A 19,387-nucleotide genomic window follows, 5' to 3' on the forward strand; every position below is an offset into this window, starting at 1 on the left:
TGAAGATTGGCTATCTAAAATACTTTAGCATAATAATGAATATGGAAAAGACATCAGGATAGTATCATTTAATAGAAGTCTATGCATTTCATTTATATTGCTTTATCTAGACTGATTCAATAATTCGTTAGGGATGACTGTTTTTAGAGTTGCTATTGGGGGGAGAGGGAGACATACGCGCGTGCGCGCACACACACACACACACACACACACACACACACACACACAGAAAGAGAAAGAGAGAGAGAGAAAGGAATTGCCCCTGAGTAAAAAATCTCATTAATAGCTGTTCAATGAATTTAATCCTTTCTGGAATGCTGCCACCAATTACTTTTTGACTTGCTGACTTATATGGTATTTTAATATTAGCTATAGTCTCAACATGTGTATGTATGTGTGTGCACACACTTGGGGAAATTCAATTTGACCTGATCTATGCCTACTCTGTACAGAGAAATGAAAAAAAAATTAAGAGTTATCAACATTATTAATAAGGGATACAAAGAGATTTTAAATAAAGAGATTCATAACTGGGGCAAATGATGCATTCATCAAATATTGGATAGTATTAATTGTCACTGAGGATCATGAGTCATTTAAATTGGAGAAGTCTTAGGAGAACGAAGTCTCAAGAATTTCCATTCAGTATATTAAACCATTCAAAAATGACTTATTAAGCAAATGCTGATTCACAACTACAGCTGTTCACATGGAACTGGATCTATAATTTTGAATTCTTAAATCCATAGAGGTCCATTTGAAGTGCTTAGCAAGGAACAAAATAGTAGATGTGCTTTTTGAAACTTTGCATGTAACACTTGGCTATTAAATGAAAAACTGTTAAATGAAAGTCAAGAGGAAAGTAACATGAGTGAAAAGACAAGTTCTGGAAATATTTACTTTTAATCATCTAGGCCAAATAATTTTTTTAAAATGTTAATTTAACTATAGAGTGATTTGGACAATGGTAGTAGCAGCATGGCGTGGATGTGACTCAAAGATCAAGGAAATCTTGTAGATTGTTTCTAAGACACATGAGAATGTCATTTTTTAAATGTTTTTCAGTAACATACACATAGATTAGCAAGTCCTATTTATCCACAGTCAAGTTAAGGAAATGGTAGATTATCCTTCAGGACACTTTCTGGTTTCCACTATAGAGTATAAATATTTTCATTTCATATTCATGTACACTTTGTTTCCTTGATAAATAATGCATCACCAAATGGCCAGCTCATTACTGATGAGGCTCTCTATACATAGGCTTATAAAGCAAATATAGCCTGTTGTTTCTAGACATGTCAAATATACAGCCTGTGGACCATGTGACTCACAGCAATACCTAGTGTGGCCTTTCCCAGATTAAAATAGAATTGGGAAGTGTTTAACACAATAAGTAAAAATGCAATAAAACATAGATGATGTTTATTTGTGGTTTTCTAAGACAACATGTGGCCATAGAGATCCTTAGGTGTGGTTTAGTGGCCCTTGTTTCTATTTGCATTTGATATCACTGGCTTAAACTGTTATTTTTTTTTTACCAAGTAGATATTGCCAGAACTTGTAGCTCACATACACAGTATTTAAAAGTCCATGATTCCTCCTTGACCATATTGAGATCTCAAAGTGGAATTCTGTGCAGGAGAAAAGAGAGAATGAACCGGGTATTCCTTGGGAAATTGCTATGTGCTATTGTTGACTCTGAGATTCTCCTTGAAATGAAACCCAATCTTATTTAACACTGATTTTCTCCTTGTGTTCCCGCACTTCTATGAACAATGAAAAAAGATAGTATACAAAGAATTAATGTTGTGCAACTTCCAACAGCAGTGGAGAGATACATAATGGGTATAAGTGGTCTGAAGCATGTTAGAAATATGCAGAAGTGGCTGCATGATAGCAGAATGATTAAAGAATGGGACGGGCGGTGGGCCAGTGATATAGCAAGATTCTCATCGATGTCTACACAATATCAAGAGAAATAGAGGAAAATCTCTAGTACATTGGGCAGAACCCTTTGAAGGATTTACAGGAAAATGTGGATGAGTGACACAGGATGAATGACTGAATGGATGGATGGATGGTTGAAAAATCATTTACTAGCATTCAGTATGGGTAAAACATTGTGCTGAGTGCTGCAGATGCTAAGAGAAAAGTAAGACAGTTCTGGCACTCAAATGTTCACATTCTAATGGAGGAAACAATGCATACAGAAACTTTTAGTTTTAAGACAGATGGAAAGGTCCCATAGTCATTAGGGTGGAGTAGCAAAGCACAAGGGAATGCCTGTTTCTAATGTCCTTTGTACAGATAAAATCACATCAGTTTTTGATGTTGAATCATTTGAGAGTGCCAAAGACTCTAGTGGCAAAAAATAATGACAACAACAAAACAGTTCTGTGTGACTTCAATAGCTGTGGCTACATGCCCACAGAATGAATAGCCAGGGCATATCTCCATGGTGGGATCAGGGGAAGGTGAATGGGGTGCTTCTCCAACAGTAGCTACAGGGCCATTGATTTGGGAGACACTGCTATTCCTAAGGCTCTTGAATTCAGGGAGGAAAGAAATAGAAATGCCATTTCTGGGTTATGAACATTTCCTGATTTGGTATCCCATGGTTTCTATCAATTGGAAAGGATAATAGAGTTGATTGTAGATAATGTTCAGTTTGACTAAATCTCTGAATCATAGAAGCTCAGCATTGTAGGGGACCTCAGAGCTCATCTAGTCTAGTCAGTTCTTGAAAAAAAAATCTTTCCCTTTATAATATAACTGAAAAATGACCTTCTATTCTGTGCTTCAAGGTCCCCAGCAAAAGACAGTCTATCAGTTTCTAAAGTAACTATTCAACTTTGGGATATTTCTAATTGAGTATTTTTTCCCCTTTGTATTAAGTGTGCATTCTCTCATTTGAGCCTCCATAACAACATTTGAAGTAATTAATTACTATAGATATCATCATTCTCATTTTATACATAATAAAAATGAATAATAATAATAATGATCAAGCTTTTATAAATAGCTATATTTCTAGTCATTATGCTAAGTATTGGGAATGCAACTAAAATGAATTAAACAATCCCTACTAACAAGGAGCTTACATTATAATGTGGGAGACAACAAGGACACATAAACATGTATGCCATATAAATAAGAAGTGAATAAATAACGTATGCATGTATATACCCATATATACATGTGATACTGCTTTGTAAACATATACATGCATATATGTACTAACAATTCATAGCACCTGGGCAGGAGCAATATAGCATTTTATGGTTTGTAAAGTGCTTTAACTGCTATCTCATTTGATCCTCTCCACAACCCTAAAAGCTAAGTGTTTTCATTTTCCTAATTTTACAAATAAAGAAGTAAGCTCAAAGAAGTTTAATTATTTGTCCATGGCCATATGTCTAATAAGTGGCAATGAGAGGAATCAATACCAGTGAATCATGCTTTCCAATATGCAATTCTTCTACTCTTAGGAAAGTAAACTGAACATCTCTGTACCTCTTTGATGTAGCAATTCAGTACTTAAACCAAATATATACAATTAGGAGAGACATGGTTTGATTGCAATATTTTTGTTAAGTGATTGACTTTTTCATTCTCCTTTTAGGTGTGAAGTGATATTCCAGAAGGAAGTATCTATAAGAAGGCTTGGAGGATAAATGTTAGTATTCACAAAGGAAGAATAGAAATTCTATTTTTTACTTTTCCAAACATAGATATGATTTTGCTGCACATGGCACAAAACTTCTCATAGCCACAGGAAAGCATTGCTTGATTAAGTAGAACCATAGATAGATTTAGATCAAATCCTAACTATAATGCCTATCAGACAAATGTACATGTCCATTCAGGGAAGACAAGCAGCTTAATATGTCTGTGCTATTTCTGCTTATATAGGAGTGGAAATGGACCACAAGGACCACAACATTAAACTTTGTCAGTTCTTGAATTTCAATTGTCTGCATGAGTAAGCATCATTTCCTAATAACAGTCACAGAGCTTGTCTTGCTGTTATTAACACTTTTACTTACAAAGAAAAATGATATTGCCATTGAGACTTCCAGATCAACCCTCATGCACTGAAACCTCTACTTTGTCCATTCTTCAGCTGTCTGAAGACATAAGATTTGTAGTCCTTAGATAATACAGACAATGAATGTTAATTAAACAATATAGGGATGAAAATTATCTTACTTATTTCTTATGCACTCCACTTTTTTGCCTCTCCAAAAGAGTCAAAATAATAAGTGTCTGACTTAATTGGGGTTGGGTGCTCTCTGATCTTCAGGGAGAGAAAAAGATTTTTTTTTGCTCTGGCTCTATCTACACCTAGATCTCTTCAGAAAAATCAAATCTTAAAAAGTTTTGGTATGGCTAATTTTAGGGTTTCACAAAATATGGGTAATAGAGTTCCTTTCCACAAAAAAAGTCACTGTATACTCTAGGTATCAGGTATAGTGCTGTCTTAATTTCACCATATAATACATGAATAAATAGAGGAAAAAACCTCAAATATACCATGACAATCATATTACACATTTTTTAAACAAGGACCTCCATGTGTATTTTGAGGAGATATTTTGTATTTATATTGGACTTTGTTTAAGCAACTGCCAACTATTATCATGGAGGGTTTTCAAAAGTCAAAATCTCATATTTAGCCAGGGCATTGCTTTTGTTCATTAGTGATATGATGAGCCTCCTGGGATAATTCTCTTCTCAACTGAGAAAAAAAAATATGCTCACAAGCAAATTTCCCACTAAAGATTGAGTACTGACTCAAGTTCAGGAACTTTTGAGCAATGAAGCAAACATCAAGGCAGGACTCATTCACTTCTTAAACTAGCTATTAGATGTTGTGTTCTTGGAAAAAGGAAACAGACAGAGGGAAGCCCTAGCCAGCAACAAGGAATACTGAGAAATTAAATGAACGATTCCAGCCTTGACAGTTTCTTTGAAGGTCAAAAATTTCTGAGCTTTGGAGTCAATGCTAGCTGTCCATTTAGGGATTTCCTCAAGGCCACATTTGACTCAAAAGAAAAGAGTAACACTACAGTAGGACGGTCCTGTAGCTGAAGCACAAAAGCTTTGTGCTCTGAATTAAAAGTGCCATCTTTTCACTTGGGACAAGAGATGGATTGGGGATGACCAGCATTGCAGATCTTCTTACTCTCTATTTTACCTGTTTTTCTAAACTTCTATCCTTCTGTCAAGGAAACCACTATTTCTTCCAGTCAACTTGGTTCACAGGCTCAAATATCTGAAGAAATTGACAAAGATTGTATATTCACAGCATCTCTCTCATATACACATATATATGTATATATAAACATATGCATATGTATGTATATATGTGTGTATATATGTATGTATGTGTGTATATATACATATATATGTATATATATACATATATATGTATATATATATATATATACATATATATATATGCATATATATCACTACTCTTTTGGACTATTCCAGTGGCCTCTTAATTGGTCTGCCTCTCTCAAGTGACTTTCCTCTTCAAAGAACTTTTTATATATTTATTAAATTGATGTACCTAAAGGGTGGGTCTGATCCCTGTTATAGTACTATTTATTTAACTGCAACACTCCTTATTATCATCAGGATACACTACAAATGCCTTTGCAACCTGGCCCCACCCTCTCCATTCACCCTTATTGCAGCTCTTTGCATCCATACAAAAGCTCAATAGAATATCCAACCATGAATAGGAAATTAAGGTTTGATACCATTAATTAAATAGAACCAATTATTTAATTGTTAAATTATGCATTATTCACTTAAATATATCAGATAAATCCATTTGTATGACTTACTATTCAGTTACTTCAGTCTTATCTGACTCTTTGTAACCTTATTTGGGGTTTTCTTGGCTATGATACTGGAGTGATTTTCCATGCATTTCTCCAGATCACTTTATAGCTAAGGAAACTGAGGTAAACAGGGTTAAATGACTTGCTCAGGGTCAAACAAGTAATAATTGTCTGAGGCCATATATGAACTAGGAAGATGAGTCTTTCTGACTCCAAGACTGGAACTCTATCTATTGTGCCATCTATCTGCCCATGTTTGATTAGCTAAATTGATAAAATTAGTTGAATACTTAATTACTAACAAACAATTACTTTTGTAATGTCTGCCCTATTCCCCAAGAAATGAACAGATAATTTATATATTCAATAATATAGACATATAATCATATGTATGTATTTTCTGTATGTATAAACATATGTCTATACATAAATGGTACATATACACATGCACACTCATAAAATGAATTCTATTTAATCACATTATTCTCAAGAGCAAAAAGGCTTTTGGTGTTATTAATAAACAAAATAATTTAAACATTGTATCTTTAAAATATCTGTTCATGTGTATGTTTTATAGTATACTTAATAGTACAAACGTTGACTTAATAAAGAAATAAATATAAGCATACTGAGGATACATGCATTTTTAAACCATTAGTTATTCTCTATCATCCATCTGACATGAATCCATCCTTGTAACCCTTAGTGGACAATTATCTTCAATGTAGCCCTAGTCACTAGTGATACTTGTCATATTTTGGCATACTGTGTTATACTTTCAATGATCTCCTGATCACCTTAATCTACTAGTTAATGATAACTCAAATTTATTCAGTGTTTTACGGTGTGCAAACCATGCAGAAATTTTAGGTAGGTATTGATATTTTTCTGCCATCTCCAAAAGAGGAAACTGAAATGCAAAAAGGTTATGACTTGACTGTAGATGGTCATAAAGATATTAATTATTGCAGAGATATTGAAATCTAAGCCTCCAAAGTTCAAGTCCAACACTCTTCTATGTTTCATAGAATTCATTATATAATTTAATCAACACAAAGTATCATTAACTACATCATTTATTCCTTCTTTTCCTGAATGTAATTCCCTCATTTAAGCTGTTCTCCCCATAGCATATCCAACAGGATTAGGTTTTTATTACCCTTTTCTATAGGATCTCAGCCTTTTATTTCTTTTATTAATTGATATATTCCCCCAATTGAACTTTTTATTGTGAGTATGCTACTCCATTTTCTACTTTAAGGAGTTTTCTTTATATGACTGGTATCATTCAAAAGTATCTTTTGGATTCCTCTGGACTTAAATTGTTTCTATGTAATTGTAGAGAAACAACACTAGGACTGAAAAAGCTAGTTAACAATCTGAATGCTGGAGCTGATACTTTCATTTCTCTTCTGGAATTTAGAAAAAAAAATAGTCACCTGTAATGAACTATGTAACAACAATGCTACTTGCTTCTACTGTGGCTGTGTAAGAACCAATAACACCAGCACACAGGAGAGCTGCTAGCACAGATTCTTTGATCTGCTTTTCTAAGGAAAACAACTTTAAGCAGTTTACAGTCTCACTTTAATAAAATATACATATATCATTCACTTAGTTCAGGGGGAAAAGTCAGCACCCTGAACTTCAGAGAAAACACAAACAGAAATTACAAGCAGAAATTACATAAACAGAGAAAAATAACACAAATCAACAGGCAGGTTTCTATCTGTCTGACAAAGACATTACATACATAGTTACCAGAGAGAGAGAAGCACCAACATCTGGGTTTTCAAAAACCAGGGGGCTCCAACAGCTACCCAAAGTCTCATCTGGACAAATTGCATGACACTCTTCCAGTGAGTGAGCCTCCAAAGCAAAACTAGTCCTCCTGCAGTTCTGAGAATTCTAGCTTAATGGCTATGCGCACAGTATATATACCCCTTTTCAGAGCCCTATTGCTTCACACCTCTCAAGGGCTTCACATCTCTTGTGACCTAATTAGCAAAAGGGCTTGGCCCTTTCTACAAACAAAGGTAAGACTCAATCAAAGGCACCTGATTGTCTTAGTGCTGAGAAGCACTCCAAAAGAAAAAAAAATAGTAAAAAGTCTCACTTTGCTTGCCGTTATAACCTACTTGACTTAGTCTTGATTACACTACAGGGAAAGCACTTTATAACTCAATTTCAAAATCTTTACTACAAGAGTATAATATGGCAAATTTAGGACTCAAATTACAGATCATCTAGTCCAATACTGTATTTTGCTGGAAAACTGAAGTTACTTACTTAAGGTCACACACTTTCTAGAAGTTCCTCTAACTCCAAATTTGTCTTTTTTAAAAACTATACTTTTCCCACCCTAATTTTCTACCTTTTTCCTTACTCAAGATCTATTGTATAACTCTCCCACTTTGGAAATCTCCTTCTTTGAAAATGTTTAAATAATTTAAATAGATTTCTAACTTTTTTATATCATAGATACTTTAAGTGGAGGTACCTGAATATGGAAGAATGGATGACATGACCTCTCAAAATTCCTTTCATTTTTATTATTCCTTGGTTTTAAAAGTGATTTGTGTGAGAAATGCCTTTATTAAAACAAAAGAAAGATGATTAAATATTCCAGGTTGGAGCTAGAAATGCAGTAGCTCTATTGTGATTAACATGTTTTATTTACTAGTTTGGTTCCATCCTAATCACATATTTCCCTCTCTAGGGAAAAGACATGTCAAAGATGAATCATGTTCAGAAATAGGAAGTGACAAATCAATGAATGGTTATTAAACATAGTGAAAGGCTAAGAGGAAAACATTTGCTCTAAAACTATTAAAATATTGAATAATAAGGAAAATATTGGATTTAATATTCTTTGGGATATCATGAGTTAGACAATAGATAGATGAATGTTCAAAATATATTTTTTTATTATCCAGAAGTATATGATGTTTTAAAAATTTTTTTAACCTTTTAAGCTCCTTAATGTTTATTTTGACAATTTACTTCTTCTAATTAAAAAATTTAAATGTCAATATTCTTTGAGAAAAAAATCAGATCCCAACACTGTGCCTCTCACATAGTAAGCAATTATAAATACTTGTTAACTTTACTTACTGCATAGTTGTCTTATGAGCTTGACATTCACTAAAACTTTAAGGTCTCTTCTCTATGAACTGCTGTCTAGTCAGACTTCTCCATTCTCTATTTGTGTAAATAACTTTTGATGCAAATGTGATCTTCACATCTAGCACTTTAAATTCATTTTACTAGATCAAAAATAAATGAAACCTTGACCTCTTTCATGTTTATGTGAGATTCATGGATTGCTTCAAACTATCGAGAGGAAATGTGGTCTAACAAACAACTCCTTCCCAGGACAGGAAGAAAATGTTGATTCATGATCTTTCATGTGCAACAACCCATCATGAAAGACATTCCTTAAGCTGCCCTGTGATGTCAATGCACACCAGCAGAGAGAGCCAGGGGTGACTAAGTCTTTTGGTAGCAACTGTCCCACAACCATGACATCTGTGAGCAGTCTCCTGTAGCCAGGAATTTTAATGTTTCAAAAGAGAGAGTGCTGCTAACAAATGTCTGTAAAGTATCTTTTTATTATGTTTTTGAATAGAAGGAATAGAACATGTCCCTTGGTGCCAAATCATTCAGGATGTGTGTGTGTATGTGGGCATGCATGCCACACACACACACACACACACACACACAAACATACACACACATGCTTGTGCATAGAGTCAAAGCAAGAGTTTCCCACCTAACAGTAAATATTTTTGAAAGTGGATAACATAGGATTTGTAAAGTGAAGTTAGAAGACTGAAAATTGAATCTTTGAAATATCTTTACAAATCATAATTGCACATGACTTCCTTTTCAGATTGTCTTCTAAAAAAGTCTGTTTACTATCCTCAGGCAATTTTTTTAGTCATGAAAAATTTCATAAGTTTATGTTCTGAATTAGAGTCTTTTTATGTGATTTTTATTTTGGGAATGATGAAGGGAAATATGAGGTTGAATTTTAGACCTCTTGGATAATTGATTCAGAAAAGCAATGACTAATTCTGACAGTATTCTGAAGAGGACGAAAATCTTGATATTATCATGTCAGCTGGAACAGACAAAGAAACTGGCTTTATCCTCTATGATTTGTTTGGATTCAAACACTGTGCTGCTTTGTATCTACAAATATAAGCATGAATAATTATGCTGATTTTTTACTGTTAAACACTAAGAACTTTCTGTGTTCTTCCATGGTAAGAATTTTTAAAAAGTCCAGTTGTTTGAAAGGAGCCCAATTTTATACTATAAGAGAATGAAACAAATTTGGAAAGATAGTGCAATTTTTAAAAGTGTAAGTCCCTGAAGTCAATCTTCCACTATCTTGGGGTAGAGGACCAAACTCTAATAAATTTTTGGAACAAGAATATTGATCCACTCCCCCACCCGCCCAGTAGGATTGTAGTAGCTGTCAGCGTGTTTTCTCCTCTTTTATGGTAGGGAGAGTAGTTAACAGGAGGAGATGGCTGTTACTACAGTTAGTCTTAGATATGGCACACATATATCTGCTCTAAGAGCTTAAAGAAAACTCTTCTCCAAACAAACAGGCAATAAGCCCAGTGAGAGGACAGAGAATGGAAATGGGGGAGAGACAGCATACTACATAGGAAAGAGACAAACAAAAACATAATGAAGAAAGCTGTAAGATTTTGGAGATGTATTTTTGGAAGTACTTGTTGAGGGATGGTGACACCAGCATCAAAAACAGCGGCAGCAGCAATAGTAGCTTATTTAACTGGTATTTCTATCTATCATCTCATTTAATCCCCTTCCAGATCGATAGGACCATAGGATGAAGGAAAGGAGAGGTGTCCTATCTTCCAAAATGGGGATTTAAGAGCCATTGCATGGTAGAGTTGGAAGGGGAACAGTAGCTCTAAAGATCATTCTCAGCCTACAGATAATGAGGTGTGGGTGTATATGTGTGGTGTTCTCACACAGAAAATAGACAATAGTCTCACACGGACATTCACATTTATGCACACACTTTTTCCTATGATTTTGTTTGTTTGTTTGTTTTTGCTTTTGTTTTGTTTTTTGTCTCTAGGGTGCAATTATCTTTGGGCCTTGGTCACAGAGGATTTACTTCAGCCCCAATGAATGAATTATTTCTTGCATCTTAAGCACATTAAGATGCTGACAGGAGAAGGGGGATACTCTGCTGTGGTCACAGATAACCTGCAGGACTTGCCTTCCCTGAAGACTATTTAAATGCTCTCAGTATTTAGAACTGGAAGGGTCCATGGTGATCAATCTATTCAGGCCATCATTTTACAGATGAGGAAACTGATGGTCAGAGGGGCAAGCAATGCCTAAAATTACTCAGGAAGTCTGATCACAGTTACAATTTTCTTTCCACTCTTCTTTTTTTTTGAGGGGGAAAGGCAGGGCAATTGGGGCTAAGTGACTTGCCCAAGGTCACACAGCTGGTAGGTGTGTCAAGTGTCTGAGGTCAGAATTGAACTCAGGTCCTCCTGAATACAGGGCCGGTGCTCTACTCACTGCGCCACCTAGCTGCCCTACACTCTTCTATAAACTAGAATCTCTCACTCCTTCCTCCAGCAGCTCTGTTTCCCTTAATGTCAACAGAGAAAACTAAGTCAGAAGTTAACTTTTTTGTGTGTGTTTATGTATGTATGTATATGTCTGTGAGTGTGTGTGTGTGTATATGTATATGTATTTATGTGTGTGTGTGTATGTATGACTCTGCTAGCCTTATTCTGCATGAGTTCATGTACATCTTTCCATGTTTCTTGATATTTATCACATACATCATTTCTTATTGTGCAGTGGTATTGCATTACATTCACGTACCACAATTTATTTAGCCATTCTCTAAATGATGGACATCTACTTTGTTTTTAATTCTTAACTATTGCAAAAAAAGTGATGTTAAAATATTTTGGAGTATGTGGGAACTTTCCTCTAATCCAAGGCATCTTTGGGATATAAACTCACCATGCAAGTCCCTAATTCAAATGTAATGGACATTTTAGTCATTTTATTTGCATTATTCCAAATTATTTTCAAAAATTATTGTACCACTTTACACTTCCACCAACAATTTATCAGGGTGTCAATCTTCCCATAACCTCTCCAACACTGGCTGTTGCCATGTTTTATAATTTTTACCAATTTTTAGGAGGTTGTTTAAGTTTGCATTTTTTATTATTAGTCATTCAGGACATCTTTTTTCAATGTGGTTGTGAATACTTTGCAGTTATTTTTAGAACTGTTTGTTCATTCCTTTCACCTCTTATCTTTTGGAGAATGGCTATCTGTAACACAGGTCTTTTGGGTGCATTGGGAGACTGATCCTGAGGTATTTTCTGCATTTAAAAGGTAATGGGAATCAGATTTATTTTTCAATTATTCCCTGTTGTATTTTGTTAATATATAGAACTGTTATTGATTTTTGAGGATTTATTTTTGTTTTGTTTTGTTTTTTGGCAGGGCAATTGGGGTTAAGTGACTTGCCCAAGGTCACACAGCTAGAACATGTGTCAAGTGTCTGAGGCCGGAATTGAACTCAGGTCCTCCTGACTCCAGGGCCGGTGCTCTACTCACCGCACCACCTAGCTGCCCCGAGGATTTATTTTGTACCTTGCAACTTGACTGGAGATATTAATTGTCTCAACTAGTATCTTTGCTGATTCCCTTGAGTTTTTCAGTAAACCATCATATCATTGACAAATAGGGATAGTTTTATCTCTGCTCTACCTATCATTTATTCTTTTAATTCATTTCTCTTGTCTGATTGCTCTTGCTAGCATTTACAGAAATTTATCAAATAATAGTGGGGAAAGTGGACAGACTTGTTGCACTCTAATAATTAGAAAAAATTTCTAGCATATCCCCATTGCATATGACGTTTGCTTTTTGATTTAGATAGGTGCTTTTTATAATTTTTAAAGGTCCTTCTTTACTTATATATCCTAAGAATTTGGATATTAAAGAGTGTTGTACTTTGGCAAAGGCTTTTTCTACATCTATTGAGATGATCATATGGGTTTTGATGTTTAAGTTTTTAATATGAATATATTGGTTGTTTAAATTAAGTTGAACCATTCCTGGTATAAATCCCAATTTATTGAAATTGATGATATTTTGTTATTGTTATGGAAAAAATGCTGTAGTCTTTTTGCTTTTTTAAAACATATATTTTATTTTACCCCAATTACATGTTAAAACATTTTTAACATTCCATGAAGTTTTGAGTTCCAAATTCTATCCCTCCCTTCATTTCTTGTCTAACCCTCCATGAGATGGTTAAGCAATTTGGTATAATTTATATATGTAAAATTATGTAAAACATTTCCATATTAGTCATTTTATATAAGAAGACTTGAATAAATGGAGAGAAAAAAGAATGGAAGAAAGTGAAAAAATAACATGTTTCAGACTACATTCAGACAGTATCAATTCTTTCTCTAGGGATGGATAGCATACTTCATCATGAGTCCTTTGTGATTGTCTTGGATCATTGCATTGCTGAGAATAGCTAAGTCATTCACAGTTCTTCATTGTACAATAGTGTTGTTACTATGTCCAACATTCTCCTAGTTCTGCTTAATTCACTTTACATTAGTTCATATAAAACTTTTCAGGTTTTTCAGAAATCATCTTGCTTGTCCTTTCTTATAGCACAGTATTATTCCATCACAATCATATACCACCAATTGTTTAGTCATTCCCTAATTGATGGGCATGCTCTCAACAAGAAGAGCTGCTATATAAATATTTTTGTACAGATTCCTCCCACCTTTTTTGATGTCTTTGGGATATAGACCTAGCAGTGGTACTGCTGGATCAAAGGGTATACACAGTTTTGTAACTCTTTTGACATAGTTCCATATTGCTCTTTAGAATGGTTGGCACAGTTCACAACTCCACCAACAGTGCATTAGTGTCCCTATTTTCCCACATCCCCTCCAGCATTTATCATTTTCCTTTTTTCTCATATTGGCCAATTTGGTAGGCATGAAGTGATATCCCAGAGTTGTTCCAATTTGCATTTCTCTAGTCAATGGTGATTTAGAGCATTTTTTCATATGGCTAGAGATAGCTTTGAACTCTTTGCCTGAAAATTACCTGTTCATATCCTTTGACCACTTATCAGTTGGGAAATGAGTTGTATTTTTCTTAACTTGACTCAGTTTTCTATATATTTGAGAAATGAGGTCTTTATCGGGGGTACTTCTCACAAAAATTTCTCCCAATTTTCTTTTTTCCCTTTAACTTTGGTTGCATTCATTTTGTTTGTACAAAAACCTTTTAAAGTTGTATAATCAAAATTGTCTATTTTTCATTTTATAATGCTCTCTATATTTTCCTTGTTCCTAAATTCTTTCCTTACCCATAGATCTGACAAATAAGCTATTCTGTAAAGTATGGGAGCAATTTAAGAATCCATCAGATCCAGGAGTTTTTTGTTTTCTTTTCTTTTTTTTGGTGGTACATTTACTTATAGATCTATTTCGTTTTCATGAGATTGGTTATTCACAATTTCTAGGTGGTCTTCTAATAGTTTAGATATTTCATATTTTTGATAACTTCAAATATCAAAAATTTTTAAATATCAAAAAGATAGATTGATGTCTTTCATTTATGTTCTCAGTTTTATTATATAACTTTACATAATATCCTCAGATTATTCTTTTTTATTTCTATAGTTTTGCTGTTATTTCATTTTTAATATCTCCTTTTTGGTTGTTATTTTATGTTTACTTACTGTTTATTTTGTCACTTTGAAATGAATATTCAGTTCATTAATCTTCCTTTTTCCTATTTTGTTAACGTCTGATTGTAAGACTATAATTTTCTCCCTGATGATCACTTTAGCTTCATCCAAGAAATTTTATGTTTTTTTATCATTATCATTTGCTCCTAGAGTTATTAATTGTATCTATAATTTGTGCATTGACCGATTCTTCATTTTGGATTTCACTTTTAAGTCTCTATTTAAGTCTGTATCTTTTGTTGATGGTCCTTGAATCAATTTCTATTTTTATTGCATTATGTTCTGTAAAGGATCTATTAACTATTTCTGCCTTTTTTATTTGTTTGCAGTATATTTGTTAGGACAAATGGTCAGTTTTTATAAAAGTTCCATGTGGTACGAAGTAATATGTATATTGTTTTGCTGTCATATTTAGGAAATGCCATAAGGATTTTTTTAATTCTAGCTTTGCAAGAAATCTGTCCAGTTCCATATTTTCCTTTTTTTTTCTTTTTATCTATCCATGAGATTTATCTAAAATTGATACAAGGATATTGAAGTCTCCTGTCAATATTTTGTTATTTTCTATATCTTCAAGAAGCTTAGATAACATTTCCTTTGTGAATTTGGATGCCAATGTGTTTTGAGTGTATAAGTTTATTATTGATACTGCCTTGTTGTATATAGTTCCTCTAAACATAATACAGTTTCCTTGTTTGTTCCTTTAAAAAATTTTTTGAATGATTGTTTTTACCTTTTCTATTATCAGCTAGGTGTGTGGTAGATAAAGTGCTTGGCCTAGAGTCAAGAGCATTTATTTTTCTGAGTTCAAATCCAGCCTCAGACACTTGCTAGTTGTTTGACCCTGGGCAAGTCACTTAATCTTGTTTGTCTCAAGTCCTCATCTGTGAAAAGATCTCAAGAAGGAAAATTCAAACCACTCCAGTATCATTGCCAAGAAAACCCCAAATGGGGTCATGAAGAGTTGAACATGACTAAAAAAATGGCTGAACAACAACAGTAACAATAGCATGATAATAGCTCCTGCTTTTTTGGATTCACTTGTTGCACAATAATTATTTATCCATCCCCTTTCTTTTCTTTTATATGTCTTTTGACTTTTTAAAAAAATTGTTTCTTGTAAGCAACAAATCATAGGATTTTTAAAAATCAAATCTGTTATTTTTTATTTGATTTTTTAATTCATTTACATTTAAAGTTATTTGAATTAGGTCTATATTTTTCTCCATCTACCTCTAAAATTTGTTGTTTTGTTATTTTTCTCCCTCTTCTGCTGTAGATCCAGCATTAAATTCCTTCAATTATTTTACTTCAATCTTTTCTTTTTGAGTTCCTGTATTCTCAGTCTCTCTTCCCCCCCACTGATTCTTCTCATTTCTTACCCTTTTCTCTTTAGAATTTTATGTCTCCTACTTTTTTTTACCCATCTTTTCCCCCTCTCATTAAAATACTTTCTATCTTCTCTTCCTCTTCAGCTAGTACTGTTTATTTTTTTTACTTCTTTGGCATCATGTTTCCTTGTGTCACTGTTTTTCCTCTTGATTTGTTTATGCTCAAGATCTTTGAGATTTCTTTTTCTTGAAATCTTTGATTCTTTCAGTCTTTTCTCCCCTCCCCTTCATTTTTCCTTATCATTCATGTCCTGACTCTTTTCCCTCTATTTTTTTTAACTATTTCAGCTTCTTTCTTCCATGGGAAATTCATGGTTCACTAGCCTGGGCCTCTGCCTCAACTGACTTTTGGGTGGTCAGAAATGACCCTACCTGGATGCTCTTCTCTTTTCCTCGATTTTAGTAGAGTGCTGCATAGCTTTCCATATATAGGGTGTCCTGACTTGGTGACCTGTTCTACTCCCTCTTTTCCTTTTTTCTTTCCTTTGGTCCAGTTCACAGTCTTATTTACCTGACACCAGCAACTCAGAGATTTGCTGCACTGTTTCTCTTGGGTTGCATCTTCTGACAGACTTTTCTCCCGAAAGGCTATGGTCAAGCTTGGCTTTTGAGGTCTGAGTACACACACACACACACACACACACACACACACACACACACAGATGGGAGGGTGTGTGTATATGTGTGTACATTGAGATATATAGATGTAGATACACAGATATAGATAGGTGTATGTATGTATATACACATGTGTATACTTATACATTTATATATACTGTGTATATATGTGTGCATGTATATATACATATATACATATGTGTGTAAATATATATACATATATATGTATATATATTTACACACACACACACACACACATTGATAACTAAGGTGGGACTTTCTTAGTGTTTTAGAATGATAAATGACATCTCTTTCGTTGAGCCTTACTACTTGCAAAGCTCCAGGCCCAAACCCTTAATTACTAGGTGCTAAGCCTATGTGGGCATGAAGCTCTCAGGGTCCTAAGGGGAGTTGCTAAGACCAGAGCCAATAGTAGGAGCCTAAGTTCTGGTTGCTCAGATAATGTTTGATGACACCCAAAGACTGTATAAAAAGAGAGAACAGAGCTATTTGCAAGAGGCTTTCACTCCTGGAGGAGTTTAGGCATGGGACTCTAGGCAGCCACTCTAAGAGCCTCCCTGCTCCTCAACCCAGATGTTGGTTTCTTGGTAACTATGAATTATATTTGGTCTGCTTATAATGTATGTTTGTAATTTGTTTGTATTTGCTCTGAAGTTCAGGGTGCTGGCTTTTTCCCCTGCAATAAGTGAATGATGTTTGTATGTTGGATTGAAATAAGATTGTTAAACGCTTAGCATTGCTTTCCTTAGTAAAGCAAATCAAAAGAACCTGTGCTGGCAGTGTTCTTGTTGTTGGGCTTGTGTTGGTCTTTCACTCCCACAGCAGTTGCTAGCTGAATTGTTGCAACAGATACATAGGTATAGATAGATAGATGTATATATTTATATGCGCATGTGTATACTTATAAATTTATATACACTGTGTGAATATGTGTTTGTATATATATATACACATATACATATATACATTTCTATATAGTATCTGCAGATTTATCTTGAACCTATTAAATATGCAATATTATTTACTTTTTCACTGCTAGTCAAAGTAAACAACTGTTGAAGAGGATGTGCAAAAAAAGGTTGTTAAAATGTACAATTTACAGTTCAAGAAATAAGAAGCAGTCCAAAGTGAAGCACAGAATGGACTTCATTTTTCATGTCCAAAAACTATACACAACTTTCTGTTTTGTTTCTTTTATTAAGTATATTCCAGTTAATAAATGACATTACTTTTATCTAGGTCTTCCTGCAGCCAATCTCAGCATTGTTTTTAACCTAATCAGAGAGAATGGGAATAATTCCTACTTAATCAAGAATGAATTTTCACAAATTTAATTAATAGGTACCTATCTGACAAGTGCATATGATGTTGAATTAGGTAACAAGTCCAATAGAATCATACAATAACAAACTTGGAAGGGAACTTAGATCACAAATCTAGCCCAACTCCTCATTTTACAGATTAGGAAACCGAGACTGAGAGAAGTTAAGCAACTTTATCAAGACCATATATATATACATGTGTGTGTACATATGTATACATACTATATATGTCATCAACTAGGATTTTCTATTCCTGCAGCATATGCTTTTCTGGAGTACAGGTTTTTGTGATATCAAGATCTTCTTATATTCATTAGAAGAGAAAAACATATGTGGTATTGTTAATGTCATTTATGTCAGCTGCAAGTGTGATTACTTTCTGTTCTCACTTATGTGTGGCTTTAATTTATCATGTCATTTACCATCTGGTTTGGGGGGGGAAAGTTTTTATTGTATTCTAATAATGAACATATTGAAGTAAGACTGTGAATGGCCGGTGCCAAGCAACATATAAAGACATTTAAACTCAAAGAGTCTCCAGACACATTTTTGCATATAAAGTTGATATTAATTAAACATCTTGTTCAACATACCTCAGTGGAAGGCCTATTTAAATGCCTCATCATGACATGGAGTTGATGCTGGTTTCTTAAAGTCTATGCCAGTAGAGTTCAAGGTCAGAGAAGTCTTAACAAGCTGAAAACACTTAATGAATGGGTCCAATGACATCTGCTGTGTGAAGACCAGCCAAATAAGTTCAGAAGGTGCATTCTCTCAAAGCTGTTTATGAAATAATTACTATTTTTTTTCCTCTTATCAATGTATGAAGTTCATCTACTAACATGTGCATTAGTTAGGATCTTCATTACTTGAGCAGCATATTAATGATATCCTGACTCTTTAGAAATTGACAGTGAAGCATTAGTATTTTCACATGGCAAGCAATTATGTCCAATCCCTCGGTATCAATTTATGGAGACCCAACACCCAAATGAAAAATCAATTTTTCCTAATATTTTCTTTTTACTTTTGTGAATGATCTTTCTTGGTGGGAATAATGTATGTCTAAAGAGACATTCCATCTGCTGATTCTTCCAAAAGTTTAAACAATATTTTAAGAAGAGTTCTTTCCTGGCCTCAACGCAGAATACCACTTATCATTTATAAGGACCTTTGCCAGATCTTCAGTGCATTGCCATCTTAAAGACAAGCATCAGTAATGATGCAGTGACTCAGTCCCTCTGAATCAGGGTAGAATCTTTTCTCTGCCACTAGAAATTCTTGTAGAAAAATAATTCCACTCTGATTAATTTATGGAAGTATTAATGAGTCTAAGGAATGTATTTTGTCATGAAAGTAAAATCATAT

This window comes from Trichosurus vulpecula, chromosome 1 (genome assembly GCF_011100635.1).
Source record: "Trichosurus vulpecula isolate mTriVul1 chromosome 1, mTriVul1.pri, whole genome shotgun sequence".
Classification (NCBI taxonomy): domain Eukaryota; kingdom Metazoa; phylum Chordata; class Mammalia; order Diprotodontia; family Phalangeridae; genus Trichosurus; species Trichosurus vulpecula.